The 27,497-nt window shown below is 40.3% G+C and overlaps 1 protein-coding gene across 2 annotated transcripts in view; it reads left to right on the plus strand.

Annotated features, from left to right (window-relative positions):
* Positions 1 to 27,497, plus strand: part of LOC132711541 (uncharacterized) — a 191,925-nt gene that overhangs the window by 24,628 nt on the left and 139,800 nt on the right. The window contains exon 5 of one of the 2 annotated variants that reach the window (XR_015729246.1): positions 7,024 to 10,931. The exons of the other annotated variant lie outside the window; for it this stretch is intronic. The gene's annotated coding sequence lies outside the window, so the exon portion shown is untranslated. Of the gene's footprint in view, positions 1 to 7,023; positions 10,932 to 27,497 lie in introns of those variants that run through there. 2 annotated transcript variants of the gene reach the window in all.

A 27,497-nucleotide genomic window follows, 5' to 3' on the forward strand; every position in this document is an offset into this window, starting at 1 on the left:
GGAACTAGTGAAGAGAGGGACCAGGGGAGCCATGATAGCAGTGTTCCAATGTTTGAGGGGTTGTCACAGAGAGGAGGGGGTCAACCTATTTTCCAAAGCACCTGAAGGCCAGACAAGGAATAATGGATGGAAACTGAACAAGGAGAGATTCAACCTGGAAATAAGGAGAAATTTTCTGACAATAAGAGCAATCAACCAATGGAACAGTTTGCCTTCAGAAGTTGTGGAAGCTTCATCCCTGGAAACTTTCAAGAAGAGACTGGACTGTCTCTGTCATCTGTCAGGAATGGTGTAGGGTCTCCTGCTTGGGTGGGGTGGGGGGTTGGACTAGATGACCTACAAGGGCCCTTCAACTCTGTTAATCTGTAACATGGGGAGGGGGGAGTTCCTACACTGATTAAAAATGTTGAACAAGAATGTTTAAACTCAGTTTCTCCTTTTTTGGATTTTTGTTTTTAGATTTTCCTTATTTTGTTTTCTCAATAACAAAGAAAAAAAATCCATCCTCCACATCCAGTGCTGTCAGTCTCCAAACTATAAGATCAAGCATTTGTAAACATTGCTTTTGGCGGTTTCGTTTGGCAATGCCTTCTTGAAACACAAAGATAACTGAATCACGGCCAAAGTAAAATATCATAATTACAGAAGTTTTTTTTTTTTTTTTTTAAAGAATACTCTGGGACAGATCAATTAGCTATGGGTTTTGGCATAGATGTGAATGTAGATATTGATACAGTAGCCATATATCTTTATTGTAAAGGATAGTTCTTTATTTCAGAAAGCTGTCTTTAGATTTATTTTCTAGAAATTCACTTTTGTCCTTTATTTGGATGATTTAAAGTTTACCATACAACGGCACCATTTAATACAATCTTTAACATTTGTGTAAAAAATCAGGAAATTGAAATGTACGTGTGTATGTGTGTATACATATACAGAAACTATATAGTTTGATTTTAAACATTTTTATTAGAATATAGATTTTTGTAAAGTTTCTCTTGGTTTTGCTCTTGAATTTTCCTTTGTACTGCAAAACTATAAAAATGTTCACCGCCCTGAGTCCAGTGGGAGAAGGGCAGTATAAAAATCTAATAAAATAAATAAATAAATAAATAAACATCAACCACTTTTTAAAAAATCTTTATGAACCTCTTTCAGATTTGCCCCTTTGTAGATGGAAATATGGATACCTGTGTAAATCTAAAGTTAGCAAGGGAGAATAGATGTCACCAGGGCCGGATTTAGATGAAAAGAGGCCCTAGGTTATTCCACTTATGAGGCCCTTTCACCAGTGGTGGGATTCAATTTTTTTAACAACAGATTCTGTGGGCGTGGCTTAGTTGGGGGTGTGGCTTGGCAATCATGTGACTGGGTGGGCGTGGCTAGCTCGTCATGTGACCAGGTGGGTGTGGCTATGTGCATAGGGACTATTCAAAGGGCTGAAAAAAGTCATTTCTGACTGGGCCTCGCACTTTTGACCGGTCCTCACACTTATGACCATCCTCACATTTATGCCCGTGCAGCTTTCTTAACAACCATGTCACTCATTTCACAACTGCTTCTCTTCACCATGGTGACAAGATAGGGCAAAAACGTAAAATGTGAGGACAGTCATAAATTAGAGGACTGGTCAAAAGTGCGAGGACCAGTCAAAAATAACTTTTTCAGCCCTCTGAGTAGTCCATATGCATAAAAGGATACAGCAATAGAGAGGGATGAAGGAAGGGAAGGGAAATTAGAGTAGGAGGGGAGGGTAAGAGAGGGAGGAAGAGAAGAGGAGAAGGAGAAAGGAAAAGGAAGCAGGGAGGAGAAGAAGAGGGGGAGGAAGAGAAAGTAAGAAGGAAAGAAAAGAGAGAGGTGATAGGTTTGAGGAGAAAGATTGCTGTACAATAAAAAAGATGAAAGGGAAGAAAGCCAACCCCAAACAAATATAAAGATATTAAGATAAAGAATGAATTGTTAAACTTTAAAGAATAAAAGAGAACAAATATGAATAAATAACAATAATTAGAAACACACATACAAACATACAATGTATTTTCTTTGAACAGAGTATTTGGCCGGTTCACAAATTTAAACAGTGTTTAGTCATTTCAATTAAATTTACAATTTCTATATTTCCTTTTTGCCATATTTATTCCTCATCTATTTTTGTAAAAAAACAATATTACCCTTCATCCTCATCTCTAATCTTAATCAAATTCAATTTTTCCCTTCTTATTCTATATTATACCCCTTCCCATTGTCATCTATTTTTATATCCATCCTCACATTGGTTAATTATGTAATATTAGTTGTTTAATATAAATTCAACATTTTAATATAAATCGATTAGTTATATAACTACCTTTTTTGTATATTAATCAATATGAACATGAATATTCCAATTATTTCCATGCAATCCAATTTCTTACAAATCCATTAATTATATTTACCAATAATAATAAACCAAATAATTTCCCCCATATATTCCTCCAAACCACAACTTAACCATTTCTGCTTTCAACACAATATACAATTAATAGTATCTCAATTATTACAATTCCCTAGTTAAATAGAGCTTTTTTTTCTTTTGTGTTTTAAAATCCTGAACTCTCCTCTTTTTCCCTAAATTTTTCATTGTTTGCACCTACCTTTTTTGGTGAGGAAAAAGAAAAGAATTCTGCCTGCGTAATTTTCCAACCTTGCAGCAACAGCAAAGCAGTTTCACTTTCGTTTCTCAGCATAGTGAGGGGAAAAAAAATCAACACTCTTTGCAAGGAAGCAGAAGAGCCCTGAGCAAAACAGCTGAGACAAATCAGCTGAGAGCCGGGAGGCCAATTAGCCTCTGCTGAAGCTCCGTGGGCCAATAAAATTACAAAAAAACCACGGAACCCTTTGTTAAATTGCTGGCTCCCCCGCCCCTCGCCCCTCGCCCTATTTATTGGCAATAAATAATGGTGTGGAGGGGCGGGGCAAGCCAGCAATTTAACAAAGGGTTCGGCTGCACCACTGGCTATAGGGCGGCCCTTTGAAGCCCCGCGGCAAGAATTTGAAGGTTTTTTTTCCTCCAGCCATCGGAGGCAGCAATAGATTGGGAGTGGGTGGGGTAAGCGAACGGCCGGCGATCCAACAGAGCAGAGAGTGAGGGTGAGTGAAGGCGTGGAAGCTGCTTTCTCCATCCTGCTCTCTTGCGTCCGGCAGCCCACGTGGATCCCAGGCAGCGGAACTCAGGCTAGGGAAGGGGTGGGCAATTGTGGCTCTTTTACAACCTGTGGCCTTCAACTCCCAGAATTCCTGAGACAGCCAAGCTGTCTCAGGAATTCTGGAAGTTGAAGTCCACAGGTTGTAAAAGAGCCACAATTGCCTACCCCTGGCTACGGTAGGCTGGCGCCGCGCGGGTGGGAGGCAAGGGGTGGGCGAGCCAGCAATTGAACAAAGGGTTCGGCTGAACCCCCTAGAACCCCCAGAATCCCACCACTGTGTAGGCCCCTCTTTTGATCTTGAGGCCCTAGGCTGAAGCCTAGTTAGCCTATAGGAAAATCCGGCCCTGGATGTCACTTAAAGAATATTAAGGATTTCTCTGAATATATATCCAACATATTGTAACAAAGCTAAAGAATAGAAGCAATTATTTTAACTGTTTGCATATTGGATTTTTTTCTTAAATCAATTTAGAATCTGTTTGGAAACAGGGTTAAAACAAAAAAAAATGCAGCTGAAGGATTTATAAGCACACTTGGGTATACACGTTGTCTCAAATTCTGGCAAGTACTCAAAATACATTTTTGTGTATCCCATGAAGGAATGATCCCCTTCCTTGGCTGTTTATTTAAAATTTCTTCTCTTTTTCATTTATGGATTTGTTGTTAATAGCATTTCCTATTTTAGATTAATGCAACCCATTTGTCTGCCAACATATTTCATGGAGAATAAACTGCTGGTTGCACAAATCTACTTGCTATAATTACCTTATGTGTCAGTGAATATCATTTAAGATGTACAAAAATGCAACTGTCTTAAATTAGAGTTTATAAAAAATAGCAGTTATTCTAATCTCAATACATTGCTTTTTTTCTGTAATGTAAGCAAAGAGACTAATAATCCCTTTATAGAAGATTATAATACTAGAACTCTTCCATTTAATACAATCCACCTCTACAGATGGATTATAAGGAATGTCTTGAAAATGATTACCACTATAATGCATATCTCTTTATAATCAGAGATTATTCACCACAGTTATCTCAACTGCAAAGTCAATGATGAGAACATCTGGAAAAACAACGTAAAACAAATCCAGATGCTGAATATTAATTATGAATTGATAAACAATCATTTTAAACTATTCAACTCTTATGAGTCAGAGGGGGATCATTTTACTTTTTTGTTTTGAGAGAACATTAGCTTTTCAGCTTTGTGAAGAACTGCCATAATTCCTAGCTATGATCATCTCATCCACTAGGACATGAATGAGTGGGGGCACACATTTAGGTCACAATTAAGTAGTCTCAGCACTGAGCCACTTGATTCTCTATGCTGCCACAAGGAACAATAATTGGATCATGGATCTATTAGATCAGTGGTTCTCAACCTGGGGGTCGTGACCCATTTGGGGGTCGAATGGCCATTTCACAGGGGTCGCCAAAGCCCTTTCTCGCCCCCCCATGCCTTCACTCACCCTCACTCTCTGCTCTGTTGGATCACCAGCCGTTCACTTACCCCGCCCACTCCCAATCTATTGCTGCCTCCTGAGTCCCAGCTGATGGCTAGAGGAAAAAAAAAAACTTTAAATTCTTGCCGCGGGACTTCAAAGGGCCACTCTATAGCCAGTGGTGAGATTCTGCCAGTTTTACGGGGTTCAGCCGAACCGTTTGTTAAATTGCTGGCTTGCCCCGCCCCTCCGCACCACTATTTATTGCCAATAAATAGTGATGGGGGAGGGGCGGGTGAGCCAGCAATTTAACAAATGGTTCGGTGTTTTTTTGTAATTTTATTGGCCCGCGGAGCTTCAGCATAGGCTAATTAGCCCTTGATTAGATCGGCTCCTGACTCTCAGCTGATTTGCTCTCAGCTGTTTTGCTCAGGGCTCTGCTGCTTGCTGGAGCAGATTTTTTTTCCCCTAGCTATGCTGAAAAATGAAACTGAAAGTGAAAGTAAAGCAGGCTGTTGGCTTTGCTGTTGCTGCAACGTTGGAAAATTAGGCAGGCAGATTTCTTTTCTTTTTCCTCACCAAAAAAGGTAGGTGCAAACAATGGGAAATTTAGGGCAAAAGAGGAGAGTTCAAGATTTTAAAACACAAAAGAAAAAAAGCTCTATTTAACTAGGGAATTGTAATAATTGAGATACTATTAATTGTATATTGTGTTGAAAGCAGAAATGGTTAAGTTGTGGTTTGGAGGAATATATGGGGAAAATAATTTGGTTTATTATTATTGGTAAATATAATTAATTGATTTGTAAGAAATTGGATTGCATGGAAATAATTGGAATATTCATGTTCATATTGATTAATATACAAAAAAGATAGTTATATAACTAATTGATTTATATTAAAATGTTGAATTTATATTAAACAACTAATATTACATAATTAACCAATGTGAGGATGGATATAAAAATAGATGACAATGGGAAGGGGTATAATATAGAATAAGAAGGGAAAAATTGAATTTGATTAAGATTAGAGATGAGGATGAAGGGTAATATTGGTTTTTTACAAAAATAGATGAGGAATAAATATGGCAAAAAGGAAATATAGAAATTGTAAATTTAATTGAAATGACTAAACACTGTTTAAATTTGTGAACCAGCCAAATACTCTGTTCAAAGAAAATGCATTGTATGTTTGTATGTGTGTTTCTAATTATTGTTATTTATTCATATTTGTTCTCTTTTATTCTTTAAAGTTTAACAATTCATTCTTTATCTTAATATCTTTATATTTGTTTGGGGTTGGTTTTCTTCCCTTTCATCTTTTTTATTGTACAGCAATCTTTCTCCTCAAACCTACCATCTCTCTCTTTTCTTTTCTTCTTACTTTCTCTTCCTCACCCTCTTCTTCTCCTCCCTGCTTCCTCTTCCTTTCTCCTTCTCCTCCTCTCTTCCTCCCTCTCTTAGCCTCACTCCTACTCTAATTTCCCTTCCCTTCCTTCATCCCTCTCTATTGCTGTATCCTTTTATGCATATGGACTACTCAGAGGGCTGAAAAAGTTATTTCTGACTGGTCCTCGCACTTTTGACCAGTCCTCGAACTTATGACTGTCCTCACATTTTACGTTTTTGCCCTATCTTGTCACCATGGTGAAGAGAAGCAGTTGTGAAATGAGTGACACGGTTGTTAAGAATGCTACAATGGGCATAAATGATGACCAGTCATAAGTGCGAAGACCGGTCAAAAGTGCGAGGACCTGTCAGAAATCACTTTTTTCAGCCCTCTGCGTAGTCCTTTTGTGCACATGGACTACTCAGAGGGCTGAAAAAGTTATTTTTGACTGGTCCTGGCACTTTTAACCAGATCTCGAATTTACGACTATTCTCACATTTTACGTTTTTTGCCCTATGTTATCACCATGGTGAAAAGAAGCAGTTGTGAAATGAGTGACATGGTTGTTAAGAATGCTGCACGGGCATAAATGTGAGGATGGTCATAAGTGTGAGGACCAGTCAAAAGTGCGAGGACCTTTCAGAAATGACTTTTTTCAGCCCTCTGAGTAGTCCCTATACACATAGCCATGGCCACCCGGTCACATGACCAGCTAGCCACGCCCACCCAGTCACATGACCTCCAAGCCACACCCACAAAATAAGCCACGCCCACAGAACTGGTAGTAAAAAATTTTAGAACCCACCCCTGGTTGGGGGTCACCACAACATGAGGAACTGTATTAAAGGGTCGCGGCATTAGGAAGGTTGAGAACCACTGTATTAGATGCTAATGCAGACTGGAATGCACTTTATAATCTCCTTGGATCCAATCCTTTGTTATATTACATAAAATTCTTTCTTTGTATTACACTTACTTTGTTTTAATTTACATGAAAGCTGGGACATGATCAGTGAAGTAAAGACAAGGATAGAGAAAGCTTGAAGAGCATTCTTCAAAATGAAAAAGGTCTTCTGCAGTCACGACTTAAACCTAAGACTGAAAATCAGGCTTGTCAGATATTACATCTTTTCTATCCTGCTCTACGGAGTAAAGAGTTGGTCTCTGACAGAAAACCGCTTGAAGAAACTAGAAGCATTTGAAATGTGGATTTACAGATGGCTGTTACGTATAAGCTGGGTTAACAAAATCTCAAATGAGGAGGTGATAAGCCGCCTGGGAAAGCAAAGGGAAATCATCAAAGCCATTAAAAAGCGAAAGTTAGAATATTTTGGACATGTGATGCAACACCCAGAAAAATACAGCATCCTTCACTTAATCCTCCAGGGGAAGATTGAAGGCAAACAAGATCCAGGCAGAAGAACATCATGGCTTCAAAACTTAAGGGACTGGTTTGGACAAAACTCAGCAGCAATTTTTCATGCGGTTGTTGACAAAAATAGGATTGCCAACATGATCACCAATGTCTGATGACGGATATGGCACAAGAAGATTACACTTACTGTAGCTAATATAATGACTTTATTGAAAGTTAGGTTCTCATCTTCATCATAAATACTTGTTCCTCATTCTTTTTTCCTCAAAATACAAAGCTGAAGGCTGCTAATCAAACAAAATAAAAAAAGACAGAAGTACTGTGTCAAAAAATATTGTGCCACCCACACTGCATGTCCCAGCTGTCAAAGTTGCTTTTCTGTGACCCTCAAATGATGTTTTAAAAATGTGGCTTTCCATCATAAAAAAAATCTATTCCTAGAGATTTGTTAAAAGAACAAAACCCTAAAAATATTTGTATAAATGGGAGTAGCCACCAAAGATCGGCCCCAGGGTGACCCTCAAATCCCCAAGGAGTACTGGGATTTATGGGATGTCTACACCTTATTTTGCATCCAGCAAGTGCAGTGATTTCTGAGCTGGCTTGAATTTACTCCAACCAACGCTCTTAGTAAAATAACCCTTTGCTTTAACCAAATGGAGTTGAAGGCTTTTCTTTCCTAAGGGATCAGATTGGGGCAGATCTGACACTGTACATGAGATTGAAAGAGGGCAATCATGGTCTAGTGAGTGTCAAAGCCACTGTCAGAAATGATACCCATGAATTCATGAGTACATAGCAATAGCAATAGAAATAGCACCTAGGTTTTCAGGTGGTGACGTCACGCCAGCGTGGAGCAAGCAAACGGGACTCTGTTTAGCTTGCCCAAATTTTTGTGATTTTGAGGCCCCTAGGGCGAAGTTGATTCTCAGAGGGAGCAACGGTATAGAGGGGACTCCTCAGAGTTGGTGGTGAGAGGTGCAATTTCCCGAAATAACAAGAGGAAGCCCTCAGATCAGACACGAAAGAAATCGGCCTTAATGGCAGATCCAGAGGTGTGACGACCTTACTGTTTGAGTAGGAAGAAAAAAGAGGTAAAGCAGCCTGAAACATTGGTGAGGAGGGACGAGAAAGAGACTGAAACAGGAGAGACTCTCAGTGATTTTGAATAAATGTAAATAGCTGCTGAGTGAGTCTCTGAGAAGGTAGAAAAGTGGTGATTTAGCGGTGGGAGCGGAGACAAGGCGACAGACGATAAAGAAAAAGACTGAGTGGAAGGTGGGAAGGAGAGTTCTGACAGGGCACCCTGTGAAGAGTTTAATGATAAATGACAAATTTGGACTAAGATTGGGATAAAATACGAGGTTTGGAAGGAAAGCCGGTTGGAGAAATAAAGTGACTGAGCTAAATAGAAGGAAGACATCTTGGATTTAAAGAGACACTCACCGAATTGGACACTAATAGAGATGGACTTTTTCTGTGGAGACGGTGCATACCAGAAATTTTAGAAGAGACTTTTTAATAAATAAGACATAAACTGACAACCGACTATATTTATTTTCAGTAAATCTAGAAATGATGATGTGAATAGTGACTATATATACTTGTTATTTATTTTTACATTTATATTCATCCATATATTAATTGATACAATCTCTATATTATTGGATCTATTTTTACTTCATTGTATTGTTATATTTTTATATATTTAATAGTACATATAGGATTGAAAGAAGAACTTAATATATTTATAGTTTGATATATGCAATGTAAAAAATTAGATTAAGGAAATTTTAAAAATATTTGACATTCATAATATACTATGTAGAAATAGATGAACTTAGCCATTTACTACTACATTTAGAGACTAATAACCCAATCAGAGAATTATAGATATCTTCTGGCTATATTTAAGTTTGGATCCTCTAGACCATTAAAAACCCTATAATTTATAATATTTAAAGGAATTATCTTTATGTTTGTAGAATATCTCTATGTTTATATTAGTTTTATTTATCTCGCTAGAATAAATTAGAACAAATAGATTAAGAACAAAAAATTAGATGAGTGACAGAAATAAAAGGAGTGGAACCATACTATATGGTATTGTGGAAACATTTTTAAAAAACATTAAAAATGACAAGTATGACAACAACAGTCATGAAAATAGGAAAAAGAACAACTTCAACGATAGCCTCTCCATCAGGACAACACTCAGTGGAAAGTATGCTAGGCAGTGAGAAATCAGGCTCTTCACTGAATCTACAAAGTGTGCAATCAACTTTGATGATGATTCAAGAAACAATGATGAAGACGCAGGAAACAATCACAAGAAACCACGAAGAAATAAAGAGTAAAATGGGAGAGGTAGAAGGAGACATCCCAGTGGTGAAATCTAAAAACTTTCACTACCAGTTCTGTGGGTGTGGTTTACTGGGTGTGGCTTGGTGGTCATGTGACCGGTGGGCATCACCAACTTCACGTCACTCACATCACTCACTGTTAGAGCCAGGAGCTGCACATTCTGAAGCACATTCTGCCCTTCTGAAGCCCCCAACACTTTGAGTTTCCCTCCACCATCTGGCTTGACTGCCCAAGCGAACCTTGGAGCCTTCTCTTGGCCTGCTCTCCATCCCGAAGGGCTGCACATCCCCTCTGCCAATCCTCCATACAAACCGTCCACCCCGTTTCTGCAAATGCAGAGCCCCCCCCCCCCGCAGGGTGATTGAAAGAGGAGAGTGGGATCCTACAGAAAAGGCTGCCTTCCACCCATGGCTCCTCATGTAGCCAAATGCACCCAGCCATGCATGTCCTTTCCTCAAATGGGCTGTGCATGGGGCACCTGGAGAGAGAGAGAAAATAAGAGAGCTCTCCAACTTCTGTTTTTTTGTGTGTGTGAGAGAGGGAGGGAACGAGGGAGGGAGTGATCTGAAGCCAAGGCACCCAAACTTCTGGCAGTGGCGGGGTGGCTTCTGAGCAGCCCTGAGTCAGCCAGCTCCACCTACTCCCTGAGTCTTGTTGTTCTCCTCACTCCCCCCACTCAAGCAGCAGCAGGCTCTGCGGGACAACAAGGCCTCTCGTTTTTCCCAGGCATGGCATACGCTTGCTACCTCTGCTTGTCTGCTTGCAAGCGGCGATCTTCTCAGCTGAGGAGGAGAAAAACCGTGAGGTTTTGAGCCATGTGGCTGGACCTGTAGTGGTGGCTTGAATGGCCTGACTAAAGTTATGCTTGCCAGTGAATGTTGGCACGGGGGTCTCAGCTGAAGCACTGCTCCAACCAGCCAGCCCAAGCCCAAGCTCAATGTTTCGGAGAACCAGTAGCAAAAATCCCTGCACCCCCCCCCCCACATGCCCAGCTGATCTGCACAATCATCAGAGGCTTTTTTAAAAATTTTAAAAGCATTTTTTCTACAACCTCTTCGGCCAAAAGATGCTTTTAAAAGTAAAAAAAAAAGCCTCTGATGAATGTGCGGCTCAGCTGGGATCATCAAAGACTTTTAAAAGAAAAAAACCCTTTTTTTCTTTTAAATGCCTCTGACGACCCAAGCTGAATTGCCTGATCGGCAGAGGCTTTTTAAAAAAGCCTCTGCCAATCAGGCAACTCAGCTGGGATCATCAGAGCCTTTTGAAAGCATTTTTTTTACAACCTCTTCGTCAAAGAGGTTGTAGAAAAAATGGTTTTAAAAGTAAAAAAAAATTGGCCACACCCACCCAGTCACATTACCCCCACCATCAAGCCACACCTACAGAACTGGTAGTATCAAATTTTAGATTTCACCACTGATACACACACACACACACACACACACACACACACACACACACACACGTGAAGAATATATTAAATCGATGTTAATGAAGAACAAAAATAGATTATAGTAAAGGATATTATATATTTAAAGGTGTACATAATGTATAAAATAATAGGCCATAAATTGGAATTATGAAACTTGAAGTGTTACCAATACTTGAAAGCTGTAAAAATGGAAATGTGCTTTTAAAATAAAAAAAGGTTGAATAAAGACTATTAAAAAAAAAGCACCTAGGCTTATATATTGCTCCATAGTGCTTTACAGTAGTCCCTGGGTACAATGTCAGTATATTTTCCCCAGCAATCTGGTTCCTTATTTTTCCAAACTTGGAAGAATGAAAGGCTGAGTCCAGGCTATGAGCATAGTTAGCCTGAAAGAGGCGTTGGACTTACCGTGAACGCTCTTTCTCCAGGGGATGCAGAGTGGGTCAGAAGTGGGATGATCCAGCTTGTCTGGCCAATCACTGAGTCGGATAAACTTGGCCACGCCTACTCAGGCCTCCCTTCCTTCCAGTTTGTTCGATGAAGGCAGATCTGCAAAACAGTCTCAGACCTAGAAAACAAGAGAAATCGCAGACGGGAGGGGCTGACCCACTCCGCATCCCCTGGAGAAAGAGCGTTCACGGTAAGTCCAATGCCTCTTCTCCCACTGGGATGCGGAGTGGGTCAGAAGTGGGACATACCCAAGCTTGTTAACTCGTCGGGCGGGAGGTCTGCGAAGGTCGAGGTCGAGGTGCCAGGTGAACCTGTTGGAGGACTCTCCTTCCGAAAGCTGCCTCAGCGGAGGCAAAGGTGTCTAAACGGTAATGCTTGATGAATGGAACAGGAGAGGCCCAGGTAGCTGCCCGGCAAATTTCCTCGAGGGAGGCCTGCGTGGCCCAAGCAGCGGTAGTAGCTGCACTCCGTGTGGAGTGAGCTGTAATATGACGTGGAATGGGAAGAGATCGTGAGTCATAAGCTTTGGAGATGCAAGCTCGGATCCAACGCCCTATGGTGACTGAAGAAACCTTAGATCCCAAAGATGAGGGTTGAAAGGAAATAAATAGGGCTTTGGAGCGTCTTGAGGATGCGGTCCGAGATATATATATTTTTAAAGCCCTGCGAACATCAAGGGTTCGCCATTTGCGTTCTAGTGGGTGAGATGGATTTGGACAAAAGTTAGGCAGAATGACTTCCTGCTCACGATGGAACCGTGAATTAATCTTTGGCACGAATGCCGGGTCCAGTCTAAGAATAACCCTATCTGGGTGTATCACACATAAATCTTGTCTGACAGAAAGAGCTGCCAGTTCAGAAATGCGGTGAGCCGAAGTCACGGCCACCAGGAAGGCCACTTTCATGGTTAGAAATCTAAGAGAGACAGTTCGGAGAGGTTCGAAGGGTGGACCTGTCAAAGCTGACAATACATGCGGCAAGTCCCATGTGGGATATCGGTGTACCACGGGCGGACGCAGATTTCGTACTCCACGTAGGAACCTCCGGATGGAAAGGTGATGAGACAGAGGCACGCCGTCCCTGGGAGACAACACCGTGGCGAGAGCTGCAACATGCCGCTTCAGGGTATTATGCGCCAGACCCTTGCTGTAGCCATCATGGAGGAACTCCAACACCTGCGGAACAGAAGCTGACAACGGGTTAATTCCGCGCGCAGAGCACCACGAAATAAATACCTTCCACGTGATGTTGTAGAGTCTGATGGTAGACTCCTTTTTGTCAGCCTGTATCACCCGGATGACGTCTTCTGAGTACCTCGCTTCCCTCAAGAGCAGCCCTTCAAGCGCCAAGCGGTTAGGTTGAGCCACTGGGGCTCTGGGTGTAGGATTGCTCCCTGACTGAGGGACACCTTCTCTGGAGGTAGCCGCCAAGGATCCATCGTTGAGAGGGCTACTAGGTCGGAGAACCATGGTCTTCTTGGCCAATAAGGAGCGATGAAGACCACGTCTGCTCTCTCGGCGAAGGACCCGCGGGATCAATGGAATCGGCGGGAACGCATAGAGTAGCTCCCGAGGCCAGGGGCAACGGAGAGCATTTGTGTCCTCCGCCCCCCGTGATGGGTAGCGTGTGAAGAATCGGCGTAGCTGTGCGTTCTCTGGGGATGCAAGGAGGTCTACCTGTGGCTGGCCGAACTGGAGACAGATGTCCTGAAACAGGGCGGGGCTGAGGCGCCATTCTGAGGCGTCTATCGTGGTGCGGCTGAGATAGTCTGCCTGAAGGTTGTCCTTCCCCGCAATGTGATCCGCCTTGAGGGACTGAAGATGAGATTCCGCCCACCTCCCGAGAAGAAGAGCCTCCTGCATCAAGGTCCTGGACCTCGTTCCCCCTTGGCGATTGACATGTGCCTTCGCCGACACATTGTCTGTAAGCACTAGTAAGTGTTGTCTCTGCACAGTTTGATGAAAGGCCAGAAGAGCTAGGCAAATGGCCCTGAGTTCCAGAAGATTGATACTTGACCTTGCCTCTGTCGGGGACTATCGCCCCTGAGCGACCTGGGAACCCAGGTGCGCGCCCCAGCCCGTCAGGCTGGCGTCTGTAGTCATAATCAGTGGATGTATGTCCAAGAAGACGCATCCGTTGTCCAGAGCCGGGGATAGCCACCAGTGCAAAGATCGGCGTACTGACAGGGGGACCCTGATCTTGGATTTGGAGGCCGCTGTCCTTGCTCGCTGAAAGGGGAGTAGCAGCCATTGAAGGCTGCGGGCATGAAGCCAAGCCCAGGGAACTATGTCTGTGCACGAAGCTAGTTTCCCCAGGAGACGGGACAATTCTAGCTTGGGAGCTGTCGGATCTTGTAACAGATGCCGAATCAGAGATCTGAGGCTGTCTTTCCTCTCCTGGGAAAGGAACACCTGTCCCACCTGCGTGTCTATGACTGCGCCTAGATGATTTATGCGCTGTTGAGGGACCAACTGACTCTTGGGCTTGTTGACTAGAAACCCATGATTCTGTAGTATTTGCAATGTGAGAAATACATTGGTTTTGGCTCTGTCGAAGGACGAGGCTTGTATTAAAATATCGTCCAGATAAGCTTGAATTCGAATTGGTATGGACCGCAGGTGAGCTATCAAGGCTGCCAGAATCTTGGTGAAACTGCGCGGGGCCAATGCCAGGCCAAATGGAAGGGCCCGGTATTGTAGGTGACGCCCCGCGTAACTGAACCTGAGGTACCGCCGGTGAGCTGGCTCTATGGGTATATGAAGGTACGCCTCGGAGAGATCGATTGAGGCTAGAAAGTCTCCGGGTCTTATTCCCTCCAGGAGAGATTTGAGCGTACTCATCCTGAACTTGCGGTACACTAAATGAGTGTTCAGGGATTTTAAATTTAGGATCACTCTCCATCCCCCCGAGCGCTTCGGAACCACGAAAAGAATCGAGTAAAACCCCTGTCTCCATTGCTCCCGAGGGACGTCTTCCACAGCATTGATCTCCAGAAGATGCTGAATGGCGAGCTCCATCAATTTTCGCTTGCTGAGGGAGCTGGAGACAGGGCAAGGTACGAAGCGGCTCGGAGGGCGGGAGAGGAACTCCAATGGGAGGCCGAATTCGATGATATGAAGAACCCATTGGTCTGTCGTACTGTGAGCCCATTCGGGGAGAAACAGGCTCAACCTCCCCCCAATGGGAGCTATCAAGCGGGAGTCACTTTTGGCGGCGACACTGACGTCCGCCAGTTCCACGAAAGGGCCATTTCTGAGGGGCGAAGGGTTTGGATTTATCCCTGTAGGAACCTCTATCTTGGGGACGAAAGGAAGCCTGTGAGTAAGGTCTCTGACTGGGGCCCTCCTGGAAGAAATTACGGGCCGGTTGCCTGCGATAGTAGGGGGTAGCCCTGCGATCAGCTCGTCTAGTAATGGAAGGTAGGACCTTCCTTTTATCCCTGTCCTCCACTAATAATGGTTCAAGGGAAGTCCCAAATAATTTAGGCCCAGAGTATGGTGTAGAAGCTAGACGCCATTTGGCCTTGAGGTCAGCGTGCCAAGGTTTAAGCCACAAAAGGCGACGGGAAGTGACTGAAGAAGCCATAGCCCGCGAGGCAAATTTGGCCGCATTTAGCGTGGCATCCGAGGTGAATTGTGTGGCAGCTATTATCTTATTTAAGTCTTGATGGACTCTGGCATCCTGAGCTGGTAATCGGGACTGTAGTTGTTGGAGCCACAGGAGTGATGACCGTGAAAAGAATGAGGCCGCAGTAGCAGCCTGAATTGCCCAAGCCGAAGCCTGGTGGGCTTTCTTGAAAGATGAGTCAAACTTACGGTCTTCTGGCTTAAGTCCTTCAGAAGTATCCCCCGAGATGAAAGGAGACGACGAGGAAAGCGCTGCCACAGGGCCATCGACCTCGGGAACCTGCAAGAGACTAGTCAGGACAGGATCCATGTTGTAATTTCTACGATCGTAGCCACTAGGAGTAGGGAGAGAAGTTGGATTAGTCCATTGTTTACGAACCACATCAGCGAAAAGTTTTGGTGCCGGGACAAATAGCTGCTCAGCTACTGGTTCAGAAAAAATGCCCTGACTGGTGGAGGCAGCAGAAGTTGAAGGGACAAAATCAGTGTCAACTAGGCCCGAGGTGACCTTGGCCTTGTGAAGCAGTGATTTAAAAAGTCCCTGGGGAAACAGCCCCGTAAAGGCTGGTACGTCTGGAGCAGTGGATTCGTCATCCGACAAATCCACCTCTCTTTGAGGTTCATCCTCCAATTCTATATCAGCACTGCCCCTGGATCTAACCGGGGAGTGATCAGGGGACCCTGTGAGGCTGGCATCAGGAGAAACCCTTGATCTTCTGGAATGAAGACTCTCAGAGACAATAGAGGCAGAGCGATGCTCCCTGATGCCTGCTTGAATTCCATGAGAAATGGCCCTGGCAATTAACATCTGCACTGATTGAGGAAGATTTTCCAGATCAGACCTAGGTTGATAGCTTGGTGGAGGATCCTGAACAGAAATAGAACAATCAAAGGGGTCCCCCTCTTGTCTAATTGGAGAGCCATGAAGGCTGTCCTGTCGTTCTGAGGAGAAGGCTTTGGTCAAGTCAACCTCCTCTGCAACCCCTGAATCGAGACCGACTTCCGGGTTTGGCTTATCTGTATGAGTATGCGTAGCCAGATCAGAAGTATGATGATGAGACGTTTTTGTATGTTTTGATTTTGAAGAGGCCTTACGGCCAGAATCAGTCTTGGGAGATGACTGGTCTGCCATTACGATGGATGGGCTGTGCTACAGCAGGAAATCTGTACACAAATGAACAATGGTAAGACATCAGTAAGATATCAATCATCATCATCATCATCATCATTATTATTATTATTATTATTATTATTATTATTATCATCATTATTATTATTATTTTGCAGGGAGACAGCGTATGCAAATTAATTTCCCACTTTATAAAAATCCAGCAAATAATAGGGAAGCCGCTGCCACAATCAAATCACCAAAAGAAGAAATTTTCTTTCCCCTGTTTGGATATAAAATGGCTGCCCAGGAACCAGTATCCAGGGCCAGACAAAATGGCCGCCAAGAGTTGGGATTAAATTCCAAATATCCCAAAGCCACAAAACACAGACCTGCTTCCATTGACTCTCCTCCCCAGGATGTCTTTTTTTTTTTTTTTTTTTTTTTTTACTGATGCAAGTGCAAAGTTTACCAAGCTAAGCACTTAGACAGGTCTCAGCAGCCGATGAAAAGGGGCGCGCAGAAATGGCAGCAAATAACGGCTGCAAAAAAAGATGGCGGCACAGAAATTGGCGGGGAAGCGTCAGACACCACCCACGCCAAGGCAACAGCAGCGAAAAAGCAAGCGCCGTCTTTCCCGGTAGCTGGGAGGAGCAGCGACAGCAAATAGAGCCGAAAATAACCCTCGCAGCACGGCAGAGGATTTTCCGGCTTCCGCGGCTTCTCCGACCTCCAGCTGATCAGCGCTGAGGGGAGATTGACAGCGGAACGGGGTGGCGAGCGGTGAGAAGCAAAGCGCCGGTCCCCGAAGCGTTACGATCTTCACGCCCCCCAGCTGATGAGCGCTGGGGCGGCGGCTGTCAGGGGAGCGCGGCGGCGGCGTTTCCAGCCTAGGAAGACTGAAATGGCCCGCACGCACAGCGCTAGAAGAGAATGGGGGCTGAAATATCTTTTAAAACTCACGTTCCCTTGAAGCTCAAGAGACAACGGAAGCAGCCCTGTCGATCAGACAGTGTTCAGGCTGAAAAGCCCCCCAGCAACAAACGATCTCCAATTCTGTCAGAAGTGAGAGACTCAGCGAAGCGACTGGTCAGAACCACTGAGTTGAATAAACTGGAAGGAAGGGAGGCCTGAGTAGGCGTGGCCAAGTTTATCCGACTCAGTGATTGGCCAGACAAGCTGGATCATCCCACTTCTGACCCACTCCGCATCCCAGTGGGAGAATACTGCATTCTAACCATTGCACCACTAGGGCTGCACTAAAAGACATCACTCAGGCATTGATCAGAATAGCACAAGAACAGGCACTGAGCGGACTTCTGGTGGTGATGTCTTCATGGAGCGGGCAAGGCAGGGGTGAAATGCTCCCGGTTCAGACCAAATCGCCCGATCCGGTAGCGATGGCGGTGGGTGGTTCAGAGAACTGGTAGCAAAAATCCCTGCCCCTCCCCCCATGCCCAGCTGAGCCGCAGGATCATCAGAGGCTTTTTTTTTTTACTTTTAAAAGCATTTTTTCTACAACCTCTTCTGATGAAAAAATGCTTTTAAAAGTAAAAAAAAAAAGCCTCTGATGATCGCGTGGCTCAGCTGGGATAGTCAGAGGCTTTTCAAAGCATTTTTTTCTGCAACCTCTTGGCCAAAGAGGTGGTAAAAAAAATGCTTTGAAAAGCCTCTGAGGATTCCAGTTGAGTTTCCTGATCGGCAGAGAGGTATTTTTAAAAAAGCCTCTCTGATGATCCCAGCTGAGTTTCCTGATCGGCAGAGAGGTATTTTTTAAAAAGCCTCTCTGACGATCCCAGCTGAGTTTCCTGATTGGCAGAGAGATACTGTATTTTTTTAAATGCCTCTCTGATGGTCCCAGCTGAATTTCCTGATCAGCAGAGGCTTTTCAAAGCATTAGAAAAAATGCTTTGAAAAGTTAAAAAAAAAAGTTGGCCATGCCCACCCAGTCACATTACCCCCCCAAGCCATGCCCACAGAACTGGTAGTAACAAATTTTACATTTCACCCCTGGGGCGAGGGAACCGAAACTCAAAATTTCTTTGCCAGGGGCCCATTAAGGGCAATACTGATCCTGGAAAGATTGGTAAATTAAGGAGGAAACTCTGAAGATGCTGGGAGGAAAAGCAATTACCCGAGTGGATAGGAGAAACCGTCTTAAACTGGCAGAGAAGAAATCAGCCATTAAGGCCAATCTGGAGCGATGACAGCTGCATGAGGAGGAAGCAAAAAGTGCAAAGTGACAGTTACGTTTGGTGGAAGAGGAAAAACCCCAGAAAGAAGGTGAGAACTGCTTTGTGGATTGGAGGTGCGGAAAGTATTAGGCTCTAAGGAAAAGGGCAGAGTCTGCCCGGAAAATAGCGGCGGAGTGACAGGGTGGAATGAGGATAGTGCAAAGAAGTGAAGAGCACAAACAGTAGACTGCACACAGCGTGAAGGAAGAAAGCTAATTGTGATAGGACTATAATAAGTGGAGATTGGAGATTACAAAGATAGACAATTGGAGGTGATAAGTGGTGATTAAGAGACTTTGAAAAATTGACTATAAGGATTAAAAACAGACTTTAGAAAAAAGAAGAAAGTTAACATCTTATATCGAAATCTGCCTTGGGAGAGTGGATATTATTATAACTATTATCGCTGTATAACTGTGGATGATTATAACTGAGAACATTGGATATATAGAGGCTAAGAAAGAAAGAGGAGGTGCCAGCTCATGGATTTGATCAACGGATTGTGTGTAAAAACAGGAAGTAAGACTGATGCAGTAGTGCAATACATGGACATAAGCAGAGACTGAGTGATAAGAAGAAGCAGAGTGAGAATAAAACAAGAGGCTTTATAAGTACAGAAATGATAGAATGTTAAGTCAATGAATTGAGATAATTGAATAATAATAATAAGTGATTGAATTGAGACTGTAATTGTAATATATCAGAGAACTATAGATATAGCTGACTATTTAAGTTTACTCATAAACATATATATGACTGCTATTTATTCATATCAAGACTTGCGATAAAATATTGAGATTCAAAAAGAATTTATTTATACATATCATTGTTAGAGTTATAGTATTCTATATAATACTAGGATACTGTCAAATAATCAGATATATAGTATATTTATAAAATAAGTGTAAAGTGTATTAATTGAAAATCAAGGTATGCTATAAAAATAATTTGTTACTAACCTTTATATGCTACTGTGGGAAAATATTAGCCAAGTGATAAAAATGATGAGTACAACGACTATAACTAAAATAGGAAAAAAAAACCAGCTATAAATCCCACACCTACAACAGCATCGCCTTTGAGTCAAAGAACAATAGAGAAGATTTTTCCTTTCCTGGGAAAAGAAAAATCTGATTCGGTATTGAGCCTTCAGAGTATGCAGGCCACATTGCAAATGATTCAAGATACAATGATGAAAACCCAAGAGGCAATAGCAGATAATCATGAAGAAACGAAAACACACCATAAAGAAATTAAGAATGAAATTGGAGAAATGAAAGGAGAAATTAAAAACATGAATGACAAAATAGGGACTATTCAACAAGCAATGATAGAAAATGAACAGAGGATAAAAACAGTGGAAACAAAAATGGATCAAGTTGACTGTAAAATGGAGATGATGGAACAGAAGTCTATCCAAGTGAACAGAGAGTTGGCCGAATCAATCACTTTTCTGGAGATGGAAAAAGCCTCTTATTATTTATGATTTCAAAATATTAGAATTAGAAGAAAAAGAAGAGGATTTGGGTGAGAAAATGGCGGAGTTACTTGCAGAGGCATTGCAAAAACATAAACAAGAAATAAGAAGAGATATAGATGAAATTTATTGAGTGCATACGAATTATGCATGAAGGCATAGATTGGCGAAAGAAATTCACGTAAGGTTTACTAAAAGAGTGATAAGGGACAAAATATACAAAAAAATCAAGAGAAGAACTGATAATATACAAGGGCAAAGAAGTCATAATATTGAAACAAATACCACGATGGATACGAAACAAATACCATGATGGATAGAGAAGACAGTACAATTTTTTAACAACCCAATTAGTAAGATATAAGGTCATGTTCAGATGCTTGATACCGGAAGGCATACTAATAACATGGCAAGAATTTTTTTTTAAAGTAGACACACCGGAAAAAGTGCAGGAATTCTACAAACATTATTTTGCACAAGAAGAAGACCAAGAAAGCCAAGAAGAGTGGGAGAGTAAAAGTCAGGAAGAAGATCAAATAGGGGAAAAAGAGAGAAAGAGAAATAAAAAGGATACAAGAAAGAGAACGAGCAGAAAGAGACGGCGCAAGAGGAAGGATATTAAGAGAGACAAGAAATACAAGAAAACAACCCAAGTAAGAAATGGGAGTGGAATTTAAACTGCTTTCAGTAAATATAGATGGATTAAACATACCAAGAAAAAGAACACAAACATTCGCCAAATTAAGGAAGTTAGAAGCAGATGTGATATGCCTACAGGAAGTCCATATTAAAAAAGAAGATAGTAAATCGTTGGAAAATGCAAAAATAGGGACTCTCTATACAACCCTCATGCAAAAAAAAAGAAGAGGAATTGCAACATAAGTTAAAGAAAGAATAAAATCAAAATTAATATATTCAGATGAAGAGGGCAGAATTTCAATGTTAGAATTAGAAGTCAAGCAAAAACAAATTTTATTTATGGCAATATACGCACCAAATAAAAATCAATATGAATTCTTTATAAAGATACATAACAAAATAACAGAATTGGAATATGAAAATATTTGCATAATCAGGGATTTTAACGTGATAGCTGATGCCAAAAAAGATTATAAGAATAATAAGAAGAAGAAAAAGAAGAAAAATATACTACCAAAATCATTTTTTGACATGGCATCAGAATTTAATCTTCAGGATGTATGAAGGTTAACACACAGGACAAATAACCAATATACATATTACTCACACCCACATCAATCTTGGTCCAGGATTGACATGGCTTGGATGACATCAGAATTACAAAATGGGATAGATGAAGTAGAAATAGGAGTTAACAATTGGGCAGAAATCCAATAAAAATAAAATGGAAGGGCCAGAAACAGAAAAAGAGATGGACAATGAACCAAGGTTTGTGTAAAAATAAAGAATATAGACAGATGTTAGAAAAGGAATTGACATTATTTTTCATGGTAAATAAAAAGGAAGATACATCATTACAAAACGTATGGGATACTACCAAAGCTTATATACGGAGATTAACAATAGCGTACATGGCTAGAAAAAATAAGAAAAAAAAATTTGAGCATGAAAGATTACAAGAAGACCTCAAAACAGCAGAATATGAATTACAGAAAAAGCCCCAGAATAGTAAAATAAAAGAAAAAAAGATACCACAAAACATAAAATTAATATGACAACACAAGAAAAAAATAGCACAGAAAATTAAGATGGGAAAAAAAAGATTTTGAACATGTGAATAAAACTGGTTGTTGGTTAGCATTTAAACTAAAAAAGGAAAGAGGGAAAAGAATAATACACCAACTACAAGATGAAAGTGGGACTGTACAATACAGAAGGGAAGAAAAAAAAAAGAAAATAATACATTTTTTTCCCCCAAACCTATACTCACAAGAGGATATAGCCGAAGATAAAATTAAACAATACATAGACAGTAAATATGAGTAAAATTACTGAAGAGCAAAGGGAGATGCTAAATGGACCAATAACTACAACAGAATTAGGGGTTGCACTGAAAAAACAAAAAAACAAACAAACAAACAAACAAAAAATCACCAGGCCCAGTTGGAATCCCTGTTGAGTTATATAAAAATGTACAAGAGACATTAGAATGAATAATACTGAAAACATTTAATGAGGTCCTTGAGGAGGCTAAGTTACCTGTAACGTGGACAGAAGCATTTATTACCCTTATCCCTAAGGAGGAGACAGATCACCAACAAATTCAAAACTATAGACCAATTTCACTTTTAAATACGGACTACAAAATATTTGCATTGATAATAGCAGAGAGAATTAAAAGAATCTTGAACAATTACATACACTCAGACCAAAATGGATTTTTGACAGGATGACAGATAAAAAACAACATGAGGATTACAATGAATACTTTAGAATTCTACGAAGCACATCCCGAAAAGTAAGTTGCACTGGTTTTCCTTGATGCCCAAAAAGTATTCAACAATTTAAATTGGAAATTTATTATAATGCAATTAAAAATTATGAAATTTGGGACAAAATTCAAAAGGATGGTAGAAAAAATTTATATTAAGCAAATAGCCAAAATAATAATGAATGATGATATCACAGGAAAATTTGACATAACTAAAGGAGTAAGACAAGGATGCCCATTCTCTCCTCTTCTATTCATTTTAACTTTAGAAACACTCCTGATAAAAATTAGGGAAGACCAAGAAATAAAGGGTTTAAAAATTAAAAAAGAAGAATACAAAGTCCAAGCATACACTGATGATTTGGTATTTATATTGGAAGACCTTTTGGAATCTCGCCCTAAATTGATTCAAAAAGTAGAAGAATTTGGTGAGGCAGCAGGGTTTAAGATTAATAAAAATAAATCCAAATTAATAACTAAAAATCTTACAAAAAGACAAGAAAGTGAATTGGAAGAAAACACAAAAATGCAAGTAACTAAGAAAATAAAATACCTAGGGATTTGGTTAACAGCTAAGTGTTCCTCAATTAAGGAGGACAACTATGATAGAATAATACAACAAATAAAAAAAGATCTGGAGAATTGGAGAAATTTACAACTGTCATTTATTGGGAGGATCACAACTATCAAAATGAATATACTGCCGAAAGTATTATTTTTATTTCAAGTTATACCAATAAAACCAGGGAAAACATTCTTTGATGACCTAAACAAATTAACTACAAAATTTATATGTCAGGGGAAAAAATCTAGGATCAAATTAAAACTCTTACAGAATACCAAAGACAAAGGTGGTTTCGTGCTACCAGAGTGGGAAATATACTATCAGGCATCTACTCTAATTTGGCTAAAAGATTGGATGGAATTAAGAAATAAAAGGGTTTTAGCTGTAGAAGGACATGACTTGCAAGCAGGATGCTATGCATTCCTATGGGACAAAAAATTTAAAATACATAGATATTTTCAAAGGCATATACTGTACTAAGAAATACACTTTTACAGACCTGGCAAAAATTTTTTAAAAAGCATTATATAAAAATTCCAAAGTGGCTATCCACAATGGAAGCATTGAAACATCCAAATTTAATAGATATAGATAAAATAATTAGATATAAGGATTTGTTGAATGAGCAGGGAAATTTGAAAACCAAAGAAGAACTAGAACAAGACCAGGGTAGGGAGACAGATTGGTGGACATACACACAAATTCAGTCTAAATACAAAGAGGATATAAAACTACATGAATTCCAAAATGAACAGCAAGAATTAGATAGTATGATACAAGGACCGGAGGAAAAATTAATCAGTAAAATATATAAATACCTATTGAGATATAAGATGGAGGATGAGGTTGTCAAGAAGACAATGATAAAATGGGCAAAAATTTTTGGATACAATATAGAACTGGAGAAATGGGAAAAAATGTGGGAAATAAATTTAAAATTGACTATGGCTGCGGCATACAAGGAAAACCAGTATAAAATGTTTTATAGATGGCATCTCCCACCGGCAAGGCTTGCCAAGATGTTTCCAAATACCTCACCAACCTGCTGGAAATGCAAAAAGTTGTATGGAACATATTATCATTTATGCTGGATGTGCACATCCGCAAAAAAATATTGAATAAAAGATTAGAAAATGGTTGGAAGAGATAATTGAGTAACCCATAGACTGGAAACTGGAGTTATTCTTACTGGGAATTTTTACCACAAAATACACTAAAGAAATACAATACTTAATTCTACACATAATAACGGCAGCAAGGATAGCATACACAGAGAATTGGAAAAACAACAATATATTAAAAGAGGAAGAATTGATAAGAAAAATCTTGGAATGTGTGGAGATGGACAAATTAACGAAAGAGATAAAAGAAAAGGAGGAAACAGAATATTATTTAGTATGGAACAAATGGTACAATTGGGGAGTAGAAACAGCAAATAAGAACGATTGGGAAAGTGACATAAAGCGGATGACATTAGTAAAATAATATATAGTTACAATATTATTTGTGAAGGATTGCATATATGAATAAGGAATAAAGACAAATATATGTAAAGAAGGGTTAGGGGAAAATATAAATGATAGAAGACACTAATTTGAAACTGTTGTAAAAAGGAAATAAGATTGAGGAAGACAGAGAGCACCTATAAGGGTGAGGTGTGTGTTGATGTCTGTGTTGATGTGTTTTGGTATGTATGTATCAGAGTGTGTTGGTATGTGTGTGCATTGTTCCTTACAAGATAGTTATACATGCATGTTATTACACACATTTAAAACATTCCAGCCAAATGGCAATTGCAGTGAACAGAAAATAATTACGCAGAAAAATTAAATGTCTGAAATCATTTCATATATTTTTTTATATTTATGCAGCCCAGATTTCCACAACATAGGTGTCAGGGTTCCAAGTAACACCCCCAACAAAAGAAGACTCTGAGGCTTAAAGTTCCTCAAAGTTCCATTTTATTAGAGATGTCATATTGGCACATCTGGGAAAACCTGAATCTGAAAGCTTCCAGGTTTTCCCCACCCATAGGAAAGTCCAAGTCCCTGCCCAGCACCCACAAGTCCATCACATGATCCAATCAAAGTACTGTCCCAACTGGAGATGCCTCCCAGTTCCAGCCAGTGGTGGGATTCTACCAGTTCGCATCAGTTCAGTAGAACCGGTTGTTAAGTAGTTAAGCAGTTCAGAGAACCGGTTGTTAGAAGAAATCTTTTGTTTTTTTCCACTTTACATGGTTAATCCTGTAAGGAATTGTTGTTTCCTAGCCTAATCTTTATTGCCCTGCTTACAGAAACTGCCTCTCCATTAACCCTTATTACATTCTTGGGAGTACACCTAGATTTACTGTCGCTTCTGGTTCCGGAGCTTCTCGGAAGTTTTTTTTTTTTGCTTGACTTGGCTTGACTTTCTTAAAGGGGAAGGGTTGTTTTAAGCTTTTTACACTGCTGTTGGGAAGAAATACTCCCCTGTTGGAGTTCTTCCAGCCAGGGTGCAATGATCAGCACTTTGGAGAAATAATAAAGGTTCCTTTATTGTATTGAATGTCAAGATGAGTGACATTCAGCAAGGCTTATTGGCTAGCTAGAAAGATTGACATTCAAACGTGAGTTTACATACCCTTTCTGACTTTTGGTCTAAAACTGGTTTTTGGTGAAGTTTAATTCTCTGCTTGGTGATGTTTAATCCTGTGTTTAGTGATGAGATAATTTTCCCTATTCAGCTTTGTTTGGAAGGAAAAATGTTAATCTCTGTTTCTGAAAAGAAGCAGCTTTGGAAATCTGACTAGTTCCTGTGTCTAATTTTTACCACAATTTTAGCAAACAGATTAAAAGGATTTCTGAATGAATTTATACATATCAACCAAAATGGATTTTTACCATCACAACAATTACAAGATAATATGAGAGTCATGTTAAACATATTGGAATATTATGAAGAATACCCAGGCAAACAGGTTGCACTAGTTTTTATAGATGCCCAGAAGGCATTTGACAGAGTCAATTGGGAGTTTATATTACTACAGCTAGAACACATGGGCTTTGGACAGAGGTTTATAAATGCAAACAAAGCTATTTATTCTAAACAAACGGCCAGACTATTGATAAATGGGGACTTGACAGAAGAATTTCTTATTGGTAAGGACACAAGACACCCCACAAAGCAAATGGTTCACCCGACATTATATAAGAAATATCTTAATTCGAAACTGGGAAAAAGTTAGTAAAAAATACTATACTAAAACACCATGCTGGATAGCACCTTTAGAAGCAGTGACTTACCCCAAACTCTATAACCCTGCGAAAAAATTAATATATAAGGATTTGCTGAACACACAAGGGAAATTAAAATCTAAGCAGGAATTAAACTCACAAGGGTTGCAAGTGGACTGGTGGACTTACCTACAGATTCAATCTAAATATAAAAAAGATAGAGATGGGAAAAATATTAATGGTGAGTTACAAGAATTAGATAAAATCCTGATGGGTCAAGAAAAAGGCATGATTTCAAAAACTTATAAACTGCTCATGAGAATAGAGATAGGTGAGGAAGTAGTTAAGGATACAATGATTGCCTGGGGGAAAATTTTTGGGTATCCAATACATTTAGAAAAATGGCAAGAGATTTGGTGGGGGAATATGAAATTAGTAGTATCTACGGCTTATAAAGAAAATATTTACAAGATGATATAGAAGTGGCATCTTCCCCGATAGACTAGCTAAAATGTTTAAGGGACAGTCTCCTGAATGTTGGAAATGTGGGTGGGAGCATGGCACCTATTACCATCAGTGGTGGACGTGCCCAAAAGCAGAAAAATTTTGGGGGAAAATTAAAAAATGGCTTAATGAGATTCTGATGCAAAAGATTGAATGGCGACCAGAGGCATGCCTGCTCGGCTCCAAGCCGGAAAATATCAGAAGAGACTCATGGTATCTGGCTGTACATATTATTACAGCAGCGAGATTGGCGTATGCTCAATTTTGGAAAAATCAAAATATCCCAACAGAGGAGACAATTATAAAGAAGATCTTAGAATGTGCGGAAACAGATAAATTGACCAAAAAATTAAAAGACAGAGACCAAACACAAACATGTTTATCCTGGGAAAAATTTTATAAGTGGTTAGAGAAGAGGAAATTATAACCCACACTAGATGAGGAATTGTATCCATTGAGAAACTTATATTGTACAAGTAAAGTGAGGTCGGATAGACCTAATCGACGTATAAAGGTATATAAGTTGTTCTGTCTTCTCCGGAATATAATATGGAAAAATAGTACCGAATATTAGGTTATTAAGGTACTACATAGACGTATGCTTGTTTTCTTTTTTTTTTTTGTGTTATATTGCTTGTGTTTTGTGTGTTATTTATATGATGTGTTGTTTTCTCTTTTTAATGGAAAATGTAAATAAAGATTATTTTTTAAA

Source organism: Pantherophis guttatus, chromosome 8, assembly GCF_059756535.1.
Source record: "Pantherophis guttatus breed Tessera chromosome 8, ASM5975653v1, whole genome shotgun sequence".
NCBI classification, from domain to species: Eukaryota; Metazoa; Chordata; class Lepidosauria; order Squamata; family Colubridae; genus Pantherophis; species Pantherophis guttatus.